Source organism: Nelumbo lutea, chromosome 8, assembly GCF_056320005.1.
Source record: "Nelumbo lutea isolate HS-2025 chromosome 8, American lotus-T2T, whole genome shotgun sequence".
NCBI classification, from domain to species: Eukaryota; Viridiplantae; Streptophyta; class Magnoliopsida; order Proteales; family Nelumbonaceae; genus Nelumbo; species Nelumbo lutea.
In genome coordinates, this window is record NC_142691.1 from 29,931,092 (window position 1) to 29,944,747 (window position 13,656).

The 13,656-nt window shown below is 40.3% G+C and overlaps 1 protein-coding gene across 6 annotated transcripts in view; it reads left to right on the top strand.

Annotated features, from left to right (window-relative positions):
• Positions 1 to 2,478: 2,478 nt before the first annotated feature.
• Positions 2,479 to 13,656, top strand: part of LOC148843653 (uncharacterized) — a 38,879-nt gene continuing 27,701 nt past the window's right edge. For 2 of the 6 annotated variants that reach the window (XM_088958262.1, XM_088958259.1), the window contains exons 1-2: positions 2,563 to 2,960; positions 3,085 to 3,282. The gene's annotated coding sequence lies outside the window, so the exon portion shown is untranslated. Of the gene's footprint in view, positions 2,961 to 3,084; positions 3,283 to 13,656 lie in introns of all 6 variants that reach the window. The other 4 variants (XM_088958260.1, XM_088958258.1, XM_088958264.1 and 1 more) reach the window with 3 other exon arrangements.

A 13,656-nucleotide genomic window follows, 5' to 3' on the forward strand; every position in this document is an offset into this window, starting at 1 on the left:
TGTCCTGAACGAGGTAGTACCGTAGTAGTAGCAATGGTCTAATCAGAGATGAAGCCCAGACGAAGTTTCTGGAAAAAGGGTGAGGGTTTACGATGCCCAGTCCCGTACCCTTATTTCATGAATTTATCTCACTTCTTATATTTGTCATACATAGGTACAGAAAAGTTCTTTGCAGATTGGCTAAACAGTGTGCTGGGGTATTATCTTTTCTATGTAAACAGATGGGCTGGAGTTGAAGTAACAGCTTCTGAGACTCAAAACGGAGAGAGGCACTACCAGGAAAGAGAACCACCATTTTGAAGAGCTGAGAACACTGTTTGTCTATCCATGCAGATCATAATGCCTTTCTAGATTTTAGAAACTGCTAGTTTTAATCTTGATATAATCCCATTAGCTCAGCCTCATCGGGTAACCCAAACCCTGTTTCTAAAGTTACAAATATCATTGATTGGATTTGGATTAAGAGTAGGAATGACAAATATCATTATAGCCAAGAGTTGTGAGAAGAAGGGGGATTGTTCTTCTAAAAAAGCCTTTTTAGAAGAAAAAAAATGTCATTTCTACTTTTAAACCAAATCCAATCAATGGTGCTCTCAATAAATTTGGGTATGCATAATTTGATCAATTAATTCAAGATGTCAAATTTGTTGAAGCAAATGCAAGTCCATTGATTATCTTGAGTGAACCAAGTTCCGCAATGACTAGATTCTGGTGATCTTTGGGGAGACGCTACGAAATGCTCGTGAAGCCCATGTGATTTCTGATCCAAGGACAGATGGATGGGAACCCTAGCTGAAGCTTTAGCTAAAAAAGTAGCTTCATTAAAATGATCTCGAATAAGAGGACCAACAACTTTCCAAAACAGGAAAACTAGTACTTTTAAATTTTAGTTCTATGGAGAAGCAAGCGTTGGTTTAGTAAGTACTTGGATGTTAGATCTCAGAGGGTTGCTCATAAATTTGTTTTTCAGTTCGTATTGGTAGCATGCATTATTACCTCTGTTTGAACATGTCATAATGTGTCAAATCTTTTAAATCAAATGGATTAACCCATTATATCATTATTAAATAATAATTTTATACTATTCTAATAGCGCTACATAGCTTCTAGACTTTTTTTTTTTTTTAAACGAAAATACCTCTCTTTGAATATTAGTCACTCTCTTATGGTAAGGTCAGAAATGGCAATTTAAACACTAATATTCAGTTCATTCTATTCCCTCTCATAAATACTTTATTTAAGGTATTAAACTCCTATTCTATCTCATTGAATCCTATGCTTAAAGTATCCTTATTAAATCTTATATCACAAATAATTCTTATTTGTCACATTTATCCTATGTTTAAGGTATCTTTATTTCTCTTAGCTTTGGGGTGTTTCATTTATCCTAATAAATTTCAGCAAAAAGAACATGGATAAATAAAGGCTCTCTTGTGAAACAGAAACATGTTTGACAACAGAAATTACAAGAAACAAGCCATTCTTGAGAGAGAACAACAGCCAAAAAATGTATTGTTTGAGAGTGATAAATCGACACTCCCAAAGAACACATTCTTAGGGAACGCATGGTTCCCACAATGTCCTAAAGGATTTACGAACACATGCACAATGCTCCCAGGTGAGAAAAGGGGTAATGTTGTCATTTTGCATGAAATTTATAACCTCCAACTCCAAGCCATAGTCCCAAACTTCATTCGGTTGAGCTTCTACCACTGCAAACCCAGGGAGCCGTTAGTTGAGGCTACACAATTAGATGGCTGGTTTATTTCTAAGTAAAAATGTGTTAATCGGCGATCTGTTCAGTATTCCCAAATCATGTCTTTCTTCTCTATTTTTTTTTAGAAGAACGATGTTTATTTCTATGTAAAAATGTGTTTATGGGCGATCTTTTCAGTATTCCCGACCATGTCTTTCTTGTCTAATTTTTTTTAGAAGAGCCATGTTTATTTCACTGTAAAACTGTATAAAAATATGTTGCCATTGTTTGTGTTGCATTGATCAGTTATAGTGACATAATTTTTCCCTTATCTAAGGGGAAGATAGGCTAAAATTAGGGGATTCCTTAAGAAATAGTTTTTATATGGTTTGTATTTCTGTAGAACGAAAATTCATTATTGAAAACAATTTGTCAAACACCTTTATTATTCTTGAAGAGTAAGAAATAAAATTCTTATTTTAGCACAGAAATTTCTAAAAGAACGGAAACAAGTGGAAATATTACAAAACAGGGCCAAATTTATCCAAATAAATTTGGGTAAATGATGATAAGTAAGATAGTGGTAAATGAATGGGGTTTAGGGGATTTTGCAAAGAGTAGATGTTTCAATCAATTTCTTAAAACTTAGGGATAATTTAAAAATTTTTTCAAAAATCAATACAATAACCCAAAAATAATGTTTAGGTTAGAATCAATTTGACTTACAATGGGCTCCGCTAATAATTATTTTAAATATAAGTCTAAGCGCTGAAAGCAGAGCTGATCCCGCCCTAGCTTATGTTTCAGGCCCAAAAGCTGGGCCGGGGCTTAGGCTATAGCGCTTATTAGAGGTGCAAAGCCCACCTCTGGGCTGGCCGAAAGCCGATGGTCACCAAGGGAGGGGGGAGAGAGCCTGAAGATTTGCGCCTCCACTGTTTGGAGGGATGGAGATGTCAGATGCCTCAACACAAATTCAACTATGGGTCATTTGGCGGGAATAATTTCAAAGTTTTGCATTTTGTTTCGTTTTATTTTGCTTTCATGTATATATATATATTTTTCTCTTCGAGCCCCAACTCTTTCCTCTCCGCTTTCTCTCACTCCTCCACCCTCTACTCCCCCGCCGGTCACCATCAACTTCCACAACCGGCGATCCCTCCCTCCCCCTCTCGGTAGTCCCTATTCTATTCGTCTTCTCTCGCCACGAACGCGCCGCCGCAAATCTGTCCACCTCCCACGCCTGGCGACAACACCACAAAACCAGGTAAGTTATAGAAATATACAACTTGGTTAATAGTTAAACGTTTCTACAACTCTGTTATAGTCAAATATATCTGCATTTGGTTTGTAGACTTCGATACCTATTGTATATTATCTGATCGAGTTAGGTATTCTCCCGGTCTGCATCAATCGCACCAACTGATCCGAGTCTGAATTGTAGGCTTAAGTGGTTCTATTCAATCACCGAGTTTTCCTACCATGGCCAATGATTTGGAATTCCAATCCCATTGAGAAAAAGCTCTTCCTTCAACTCCCCTTGTTGATGGCTTGAAATTGAAACTGCAAGCTTTGGAATGCAGATTAAGGTATTATTGCTTGGAAAATTATAATGGAGATTAATGCAAGTGTTATTGCTTTGAAAACCATAATTGGGATTTGCAACTGAACAACAGATTATGGTATTTAGTGATTAAAAGCAAATGTGGCCTTCGCCAAAAATTCTAGAATTTAGGATAGAGAATTTCTTGTTTTTCCTTCGTAACTCGTCAGTTCTTCCATTTTAACTTTTCTAATTACATTTTATATGACGTTGGCTCCTGTAATAAAGCTAGATGTATGGATGGGTGAAGTTTCCCTCTGCTAGAAATTGTGACTTCATCTAGTTTTCCTTTGTAATTTCGTATTTCAAATCTGGACTACTAAATCTGCTTCATTTAGTATTCAACTTTCTGTTCATAAGGAAGTAGAAGACATCCCATAAGGGGAGAACGGGGGAGGGGGCGCCAGTGGTAGAAGTTGATGGTGGGCGAGTAGAGGGTGGAATGGGGGAGAAAGGGGCAAGGAAGAGGGTTCTGGCTTGAGGAGAAAAAATGAAAATAAAAACAAAACAAATGAGCATTTTGAATCCCCTCCTGTCGGTCTCCGTTAGGGGTATTGCTATTGCATGTGGGTGTTCAGCTAATCCCAAGTCCCAACTTATAGTTCAACAAATGAAGTACAGAAGGTCTTGGTGCCTCACGAAAAAAATTCTTTTTAAATTATGGTGCTCCCATGTGCTATATAGTACATAAGAGAGAATGGATATGGTCAGTCTTCCCCCTTACTGTACTATTCCCCAACACATTGAATTCCTTGTTACCTCCTGCTTTGACAGCCCATCGGAAAGACAATTAGCAAACCTTGGTGTCCATTGAATGACTGCTCCCAATTCCTTCAATTTCTCTTTTGCTTCTCTGATTTCATATCCGTGCTCCCATGGCCCCTCTTTATTAGTTCCCAACCAGTCTATTATGTCCTTGGAGTCCCCTTCTACTATTAGCTTGTTATATCCCATTTCTTTTGCCTTTTCTAAACCTGTTAACAACTTTCAATTCTGCTCTGGTCGAACCCCCACATCTGTAGCTCCAAAGTACATGATCAAACATCACAGAAAGGATTTCTTACCACATCTCATATCCCGATGGGCCTGGGTTGTGTAAGCTGCACCCATCAAAGTTCAGTTTGAAAAAATGGAAACAGTGGTGCTTGCTACTCTGCTTGTATTCTTGATCTTTTTGGAGCAGAATCAGCAACTTCCCTTTAACTTCTTATAACACACTCAGTCTTAAATGGGGCAATCATCTCCTCGGTCCTAAATCAATGTGCTAATTTGATGGATATGTTGTCAATGCTTATCCTTAGACCATTTTTTATCATTAAAAATGTGATTGTTCGTCTCTTCCCACAGACACCATAAAGTAGCAGCCTTTGCACACCTTCACAACATCTTGCCTCCTTCGTTGAAGGAGTAAAGGATTCATCAAACAATTGTTTCATGTCATCTGGCAGCCTTCACCTGCACCCAAACAACAACAAAAAGTTAACCCAGATAGCAATCATAAAATTGGAGATTTAGCAGATGAAAAGAAATTTCACCATTAGCTTTGCACATTGGGCATAAATGAGGAGATAAACACTAGGATTGTATTTCCCATTGCAAGTTTTCCATAGAATTAATTTTATTGTGATAGACCTCCCAATAAAAAAGATTGAATTCTAGGCGGTAGTGGTCCTCTCCAAATGACTCTAACTAGGCAGCAAAGAAACTTGAAACTGTGTCGCTGATGACAATCTCTGGTAAGAATCCTAATTCTCTCTCTTTTCTTTTGCGCATATCTTTTAGTCCTCTCATCATTCCTATCTTGGTCTCCCCTGTCCTACTTCTGTCTGCTTTTTCCACTCTTTAACACCATAATTGGCCCTTCTTCCTCGCTTCAACATTAGTTTTGCCCAACTCCTTTTTCCTTCGAGTTGATCCCTACAAGAAAAGAGAGGTTCATCACTTCACAGGGAAAAGGAATAGAAGCATGAGATAAATAGTGCAAGAATCCAGAACTTTAGTCACATCTTCAACTTGTACTATTGAATCTAGTTGTAGTTTTTTGGTCTTTTCTTCTAATTCAAATTCAATCTTATCTCACTCTATCTTGTTAGTGCTTAGTTGATTTTATCACCTTGAACTCACATTTGGAGGTTCAGTTGCTTCTGTTTCTTCATGATTTTTTTGGTAGTAAATAACAAAAAATTATAAATTATAAAAATGGAGTACAAACAAATAGGTCTTATTCTTCATGATTGCCAATTCAAGTATCATGGCTATATCCCAGAACAATGGGGGAAGCATGCAATACTTGTTCGCCCCTTGAGGTTCTAAGAAGTATAGGAGATAGATTTACTATTGTTTTTTTTCTTAAGTTTTTGTTATTTCTTTTGGGTCCATGTTACTTTAGAGAGATCAACCATGGAAGCTATCTTTCTTTTGAGAAAATTGATAGAAAAGTTTAGAGAGAAGAAAGGAGATGTGTATATGGTGTTCATTGGTCTAGAAAAAAATACAATAGAGTCTTTGAGAGATAATATGGTGGGTCTTGGAAAAGAAAGAGGTTGAATTAGTCTATTGGATGAAAGCCATGTAATTGAAAAATTAGTGGATTTGGAAAAGGTTGTAAATGTAGAAGTTGAAGTTTGCAAATCAATGGACCTGTTTGTCCTAGGTGATAATAATTATGCGGCTGTTTGGAAAGTCTTTTTGGGAAGATCTTCTAGTAGCTTTGACATTCAAAAGACGCATTGAGCTTTTGCATGAAGATTTGAGCAGCCCGAAGCTAGTTTTGGCTACCATGCATCTTTCCTTGTCTTTCCGCGCGAGAATAAAGCGAGAAAGATGCGAAAAGCTCCATTTGGAGCTTCTCGAAATCAGCCTAAAATGGGCTTTTCGCGTCTTTTCGGCGCACTAACTTTTGGCGGCTAGATCTCTTATGAACCAAACGGAAAAAAGACCATGGTGCGGTCTGCCCTGACTTGTAAACAACCGAAAGACTGCGTGGAAAGATGTGCCAAATGGGATATATTTCAATACTTTGGAAGCAAAATATCATATGCTTATCATTAATAAGCCCAATGTTAGTATAGAGAACAGTGATGTGGGCCCCACAGCTGTGGTCCCACTCTGTTCGTAGGGTAGAATGTATCTAGTCACAACTGTGGTTATTTTTCTGTTCTGTTATTTCTGGTTTCAGTTTTATATTGTTTGTTATTTGTTAGCAGTTATGATGTAAACACCAAGGGCAAATATGTCCTTTCATGTAACTAGCATAACCTATATATATTAACTTAAAGTGGCGGCGGCAGAATATTGACATTCTGTTCTTCTCCTAAAATTCTGTGTTCTATTGCTCTTCCACCACTCTTTCCTCTACATCTTCTTCACATTCAGTTCTCATCGAACCTGAAATCTCTTAGTGATCAAGACTGAATAGCAGTCTTGACAACCTACATGGTATCAGAGCCAAGTTAAGGTTTTTCATGTGAGTCTAATACCAGCCAACCACATGAGAATCTCCTAGGACTGAAAGCTGAAGAGGAGGAGTTCGCAAACTGATTCTTGGAGATCGCCAGAGGTACTAGCAGCTGTTGGAAACTTGCTAGGGTTGCAGAGTGTTGGTGGTCAGGAAGGATCAGAGAAGACTAGGGTTCAGGTAACACTAGAAGGCAACGAACTATTTTTCCTTGGTTTGAAAGTGATCTGCGACAAGCCCTAGTGGTTGACTGAACCTTGTGATCTACCTAGAGCTACTCTTAAGTTGATTGGTAGGTCCGATCAGATTCTAGGGTTTCTTATTACTGCAAGCTCATCTATACAGTTTGGACTGTGCGACTGAATTGCTTCCTTTCAGGGCTGATTAAAACCCTAACTTTCCCTAGCATATCAGTTTTGTTTTAAAGTTGTTCTCAGAGTTCTAAGGGGGTTAGAGATCTACAGGCAGCTACTGCTGTGTTGGCTAGTTGGTTTCTGATCAGAATTACTTTGGTTTTGTGCACATACACTGACAATACAGATCAGGCCTATACTGTTTTGATTGTGATTGGTGACTCAAGTACTGTTTTTGAGACTTGACAGAAATGGAGTGTAAGATTCAAGCAGAAGGCAGTCTTGGGAACATTAGTTATGGTGGTGTATCTGAGATGGGTGGTCAGATTACGACCGTAAAGTTTGATGGATCAAACTATTTGGAATGGGCCCAATCAGCCATGATGGCTATTGGTGGAAGAGGTAAATTAGGGTACCTCTTGGGAGATATGAAAGAACCTTCTAAGGGAGACCCGACATATACCAAGTGGATGCAAGAAAACTACTTGGTTATGACATGGCTGTGTAATTCTATGTAGCCTCATATTAGTCGGAACTATTTGTGGGCAAAGACAGCCAAGGAGATATGGGATGTTATGAAAAAAACTTACTCCGAACCCCTTAATGTTGCCAGAGCATATGAATTGAAATGTGAAGTGAACACCCTTAAATAAGGAGAGAAACCGGTATCAGTCTATTTCTCTACCTTGAAGTCCCTGTGGCATGAGATTGATCACTTAGAGACTTTTGAGTGGGAGAGTCCCCAAGATGCTCAAACCCATAGAAAGCACATCGAGACAAACAGAGTGTTTGAGTTCCTGGCGGGACTGAACCCAGAATATGATATTGTGAGGCAGCAGATTTTGACTAGAGACAGTGTGACTCTCTCTCAGGCCTACTCATTTGTACACAGTGAAAAAACCAGAAGGAAGGTTATGATGCAACCTGTATCAGCCTTTGTAGCGGTTACACCCAAATCAGTGGGTGATTCAGAGAAGGACAGGAGGAAGGAAGACAAGAAAGATTGTAGTATGTGAACATTGTAAGAAACCCAAACATACAAAAGAGACATGTTGGAAACTGCATCCTCACTTGGTTCCCGCGAAGTTAAGAAACAAGAAGGGCAATGCTCATGTAGCCATGAACACTGATTCAGCATCCTCATTTGGCACAAAAGGAACATCTTTGGAGACCTTAGCTGCAGTTCGGGCTGCCCTAATACAACTAGAAAAGGATGTTGGAAATTCAGCTCAGCCACCATAACCTCCATCAGCCCCTGTCACATCTGCCTTCGCCCATTTAGGTACTCGAGCTTCAGTCTATCATGCCTCAGTTCCAGGTACTACTGAGCCTTGTTGGGTAATAGACTCAGGTGCATCTGATCACATGACTAGCTTGCCTTCACTGTTTACTACTTACCATTTGTCTTCTGGTAGAGATAAGGTATCTATTGCTGATGGCTCCCTGGTTCCTATTTCTGGGAAGGGTGACATCAAGCTTTCAGATACTATGTCCCTATCATCTGTTTTGCATGTGCCTAAGCTTGATACTAACCTTCTTTCAGTCAGTAGTATTACCAAGCATATGAACTGCTCAGTAACCTTTTTCCCTGACCGATGTGTTTTTCAGGACTTGGAGACGTAGAAGGTGATTGGGACTGGCCGTGAGACGAATGGGATCTATCTGCTCGGGGAGCGGTTTCGTCAGGGAGAGTCAGTAGAGAAGTTGTCTTTTGTTTCTCAGAGTGTGAGTTCGGTTATGCCAAAGCATAACCGATTAGGTCATTTGTCTTTTCGATCTTTATAGAGTCTGTTTCCTACTTTATTTGAGTCTATTGAGTTGTCTCAACTACAATGTGAAAGTTGTGAGTTTGCTAAGCATTGTAGAAAGCCTTATTTATTGAGTAATAAAAAGAGTGATAATTCTTTTGATATTGTGCATACTGACGTTTGAGGGCCTTATCATATCCCTTCCATGGGTGGGTACAGATATTTTTTGTTATTTGTTGATGACCATACCCGTTTTTCTTGGGTTTATCTCATGCGTTCACGAGACGAGGTACCTTCCCTGACCCAAAAATTTCACCAAATGATTCTAACCCAGTTTGATGCCAAGATCAAAGTTCTTCGATCTGATAACGAAAAGGAATACTTTGCCAAATCATTGACATCTTATTTTCTTCATCATGGGGTTATCCACCAGAGGTCTTGCCCTCATACACTTCAGCAGAATGGAGTTGCCGAGAGGAAGAATAGGCACATTTTGGAAGTGGCTAGAAGCCTCATGTTTACTTCCAATGTCCCCATTGGCTTCTGGGGGGATGCTATCCTCATGGCGGTATACCTTATTAATCAAGTCCCTTCTAGGGTCCTTGATATGCGATATCCTTTTTTGCTTCTACACCCACGTAAGGACTTGTTTTCTATTCCCCTTAAGACATTCGGTTGCACTTGTTTTGTTCTGCTTCTCGGACCCCATCCCTCCAAGTTCGAACCCAAAGCCTCCAAATGCATCTTCTTTGGTTATGCACAAACTCAAAAGGGTTATTGCTGTTATGATCCTGTCTCTGGGAGGAAGTTTGTCTCCATGGATGTCACTTTCTTTGAGGGGACACCCTATTATCCTCGGGTTGCCCCTCAGGGGGAGAGTAGTGAGAGTGGGGGTTTGAGTTCTTGTCTTCAGGGGGAGAGCAGTGAGAGTGGGGCAGTTCCTTTACCTATTCCATTGGGTGATGAGAATCGCAATGGTGAGGGTGGTCAGAGGGATCAGGAGTTGAGAGAAAGCTGCAATGGTGAGGGTGGTCAGAGGGATCAGGAGTTGAGAGAAAGCTACAATGGTGAGGGTGGTCAACGGGATCAGGAGTTGAGGGTTTATCACAGGCGGTGCAGGCAGGTTGATCCTGATCATCAGCAGTCCAGACTAGCTCCAATCTCATCTGCAGCTCCAGGTCCAGATACTTCAGTCCCAGAGCCCATAAAGACTTCCCCTACAGATGATCTTGACCTTCCAATTGCAGTTCGTAAAGGGAAACGACATTGCACCACTTCCACAACCCACTGTATTTCCCATTTTTTATCCAATGATCGCCTATCTCCTACCTACAGGTCCTACCTTAGCTCCATTTCCAATGTCCCTATTCCAAGAATAGTGCAAGAAGCCCTATCCGTCCCTGAATAGAAAGATGCAATGCAAGTTGAGATGGATTCTCTATTGAAGAACAACACCTGGGAGGTAGTTGATTTTCCAAAAGGAAAGAAACCAGTTGGATGCAGATGGGCATTTACAGTGAAGCATAATGCAGATGGATCTATTGAGAGGTACAAAGCTCGGTTAGTTGCAAGAGGGTTTACACAGACTTATGGCATAGATTACTTGGAGACATTTGCACCAGTAGCCAAGATGACTACTATTCGAGTTCTCTTGTCTCTTGTAGCAAGTCACACCTGGCCTTTATACCAAATGGACGTGAAAAATGCCTTTCTGAATGAAGATCTGTAGGAAGAAGTTTACATGCGTTTGCCTCCTGGATTCTATGATGCAGAAGTAGGTAAGAAGGTCTGTCGGCTCAACAAGGCTTTGTATGGTTTAAAGCAGTCACCTGGGGCTTGGTTCGATAGATTCAGACTAGCACTTGTGAAGTTTGAATATGTACAGGCCTAGTCAGATCATACCCTTTTCATCAAGAGGGTGGAGTCCTCTTTGACACTGTTGGCAGTATATGTTGATGGTATTGTGGTCACAGGGAATGGTAGCCATGAGATTGAGTCTCTTAAACAACTTCTTCACCAAGAATTTGAGGTGAAGGATCTTGATGTACTTCGGTATTTTTTGGGTATTGAGGTTGCTAGATCCAAATAGGGGATCTTTATATCTTAGAGGAAATATGTCCTAGACCTGTTGGTAGAAACTGGAAAGTTAGGTGTCAAGCCTACAGATACACCAATTGAACAGAATCACAGGATTAGTGCCGAGAGTGGGGAGCCTTTGGAAGACAAAGTTATGTTCTAGCAACTGGTAGGAAAGCTCATATATCTCTGCCTCACTCGGCCATATATTACCTATGCTGTTAGTGTTGTTAGCCAGTACATGCATTCTCCTAGAACCACACATCTTGCGGCAGAAAGAATCTTAGCTTACTTGAAGAGATGCCCAGGTAGGGGTATACTTTTCAAGAACAACAATCACATGAAGGTGGAGGTTTATACTGATGCAGATTGGGTTGGGAGTGTTGATGACAGAAGGTCTACCTCGGGATATTGTGCCCTTGTGGGAGGAAACCTTGTCTCTTGGAGAAGTAAGAAACAAAGTGTTGTCTCCCGGTCAAGTGCTGAAGCAGAATACAGGTCCATGGCCAATGGAGTGGCTGAAATCCTATGGCTAAGATCTCTACTTGAGGAGTTGGGTATTGAGTATGAGAAGCCCCTGATGCTGTATTGTGATAATCAAGCCGTCATTAATATAGCACATAATCTAGTACAGCATGACAGAACCAAACACATTGAAGTTGATCGTCATTTTGTGCGAGAGAGGGTCTCATCTCAAGAAGTATGCCTCCTTTACATCACATCCAGTATGCAATTAGCAGACATTCTTACTAAAGCCGTATCAAGAAAGAAGCTAGAGGCGGATCTATCCAAGTTGGGAATGATGAACATATACTCCCAACTTGAGGGGGAGTGTAGAGAACAGTGATGTGGGCCCCACAGCTGTGGTCCCACTCTGTCCGTAGGGTAGAATGTATCTAGTCACAGCTGTGGTTATTTTTCTGTTCTGTTATTTCTGGTTTCAGTTTTATATTGTTTGTTATTTGTTAGCAGTTATGATGTAAACACCAAGGGAAGATATGTCCTTTCATGTAACTAGCATAACCTATATATATATTAACCTAAAGTGGCGGCGGCAGAATATTGACATTCTGTTCTTCTCCTAAAATTCTATGTTCTATTGCTCTTCCACCACTCTTTCCTCTACATCTTCTTTACATTCACTTTTCATCGAACCTGAAATCTCTTAGTGATCAAGACTGAATAGCAGTCTTGACAACCTACAGGTAGGTTCCCTATTTTAGAAGGTGGACCGTTGAATAATATATTGTTTTGCTCCATCTTACCATTAAATTTGGGATTTTCAATTTTTTTTTGAATTTTATCAAAACGATTGAGACAAAGGGAGACGTATCCTATGCAGAAGCATTAAAAAGGTAGGACAATTGTTGAACTGAGAATGAATTGTTGAGCTGACTCGATTTCTAGGAACCCACCACATGATGACTTAAGAGGCATGCGCAGGAGCAAGTGTGAGGTGAAGGGGGACAATAAAATTGATCTATTATTATCCCCACCAACTCTGACAGATGAACATGGGCAAATTCTTCCAAGATGCAATGGGTGAGGCGAGACAGGCCTAACCCTTGCTATGCCGGGGCCAAGGCTGAATGGAGAGAAGATGAAGAAGATGAGCAATGGGTCGATTGTGAAGGCACAGTTCAAGTTTGTTTGGATAGTGACAATGACCTTCACCTAGTTTCTCTCTTTAAGGGAAGAAAGATCGATGATAACAGGAAGGGTGTACAAAGCAAGAAGCAATTTCACACCAATAAAGGAAGAAGTAGGGAAGTGTGGCTAATTTCAGGTAGTGGCCTAAAGAATCAATTTCAATGTTAGGAGGTAAACAAAGATATCCAAGGGATAAGGAAAGCAGTCCATGCGAATGACAAGGACAAGATGACCACTTGATGATTTGGCAAGGGAACCATGAAACTGTAAAGGATAATTTGGTAGGGAGATCAACACTTGAGTGGCTAAGTCTAGTGCAAGTTTGAAGCCCTCCCAACTCCCAAGTGAACAGTATTGATGCTAGGGGTGTGGAGAGTCACTAAAAGAAACAGAGATTCAAAGGAGCTGCTACTCTATCTCCTATTGTGTCTTCTTCTCAATCAAATACTGGTAACCTCTGTAACATTGTTGGTTTAGCTTTTGATACTAATCTGTAATCTCTACCTTTCTAGTTCTACAGATTTTTTCAGATCCCATCCATGGCTCCAACGTGCATTTCGTAGTGCCTATAGAAAGAGAGTTTGCGAGTGGCTTTGGAAGAGGAGTTGGTGGAAAAGAAATAGTTGGGGACAGGGAAGGAGGGTTGCTCGACTTTGGGGCTAGGGAGGAAAGGTTGAAGAAAACTAAAGACCTTGTTGTACTTTTACCTAGTAAGGGGTTGGGTATGTATGGGGAAAAAGGGATTTCAAAAGGAAATCAGACCTAGGAGAGACTAGAAGGTGAGGAGTCGGGGAAGGAAGAAAAGGATGGAGTTGGAAAGAATATAAGAAGTGAAGAAGCTTAGAATGCAAATGACCCGATGATGGATCTGGTTGACAAAATGGGCTCGAAGATGGAAAAAGTCAAGGAAGTGAAGCCTCAAAGTAAAGAAATCAAAGGAAAGGGAGGTAAAAGGAGAAGGAAGTTAAATGAAGTTGAGAAACATATTAATGATGTGGAAGGGGATAAGGAGATTAGTGCTAGAGGAGGAAGAAGGAAGGGAGGCCTATAGGATAGGTGGGGGTTGGGTTCAGTCT